The sequence below is a fragment of the Lontra canadensis genome, unplaced genomic scaffold, assembly GCF_010015895.1.
Source record: "Lontra canadensis isolate GAN:19392208 unplaced genomic scaffold, GSC_riverotter_1.0 scaffold25, whole genome shotgun sequence".
NCBI classification, from domain to species: domain Eukaryota; kingdom Metazoa; phylum Chordata; class Mammalia; order Carnivora; family Mustelidae; genus Lontra; species Lontra canadensis.
In genome coordinates, this window is record NW_022631019.1 from 10916147 (window position 1) to 10917089 (window position 943).

Sequence of the window (943 nt, forward strand, 5' to 3'; positions counted from 1 at the left end):
AGGGGTGTATGTGGGAATACAGGAAATTGTTATGGCGGGTTTCAGGACTGAGGGAGTTGGGGTCCCCAGGGTCAGTGGACCCATGAAGAATTGTGTATGGCTAAGAGTCAGAGTGGGTGTTGCGATTGAAGGGGGAAGTGCAGAGGGTGTGTTTTGGAGGTGGGGAGGAGCACCATGGACCTGAAATGGCCTCAAAGTTTAAGACTGGGCCGGGAGGGTAAGGAACTGAGGAGAGGGGCTGGCTTCTCTGGGCGGGTGAGGGCCAGGGCAACCAGTGAGGGCTAGAGGGCTGGGGTCTCTGGGTCCGTCGGGGTTGGGGGTACCCGGGTCTCTATGCTGCCAAAAGCCAGGGACCCTGGGTCTCGGGGGTGAGGGGAGCCGGTGTCTGTGCATTGACGGGGTCTCAGGATCCCGGGCATGGCAGGGGCCTCTGGGCCAAGGAAAGGGAAGGTACAGGTGGGCTCTGTGGGCTGAGGGGATGTCTCTGGCCGGCGGAGCCGCGGGCGGCGGCTTCTCCAGATCCCTGGGATCTGTGGGGGCCTCCGAGGTCCCGGGCCGGAGGGGGTGGAGGGGCTCGGGGTCGCGGGGGAGCCTCGGGAGACCTGGGTCTGTAGGTTGGCAAGAGCAGGGGAAGGGGCCCAAGGTCTGCGGGGATCTGGGGGTCCCTGAGGTCGGCGGGCTGCGGGCGTCTCCGCGGCCCCCGGCCCGAGGGGCTGTGAGCCGACAAGGGCTGGGGTTCGGCGGCCCCGGCTCTGTGGGGGAGTCCGGGGTCCCCGGCCGCAGGGGCTGGGGGCTGGCGGGCGCCGGGGGGCCCGGGAACCGGAGCCGGAGGTCCGGCGGGTCTCCCGGCGCGGACGCCCCAGCCCGACCGCCGGCCTTGGCGCCGCCCCGCCTGACATCAGTTCCTGCCGCCGCCGCCGCCGCCGCCGCCGCCGCCGCGCAC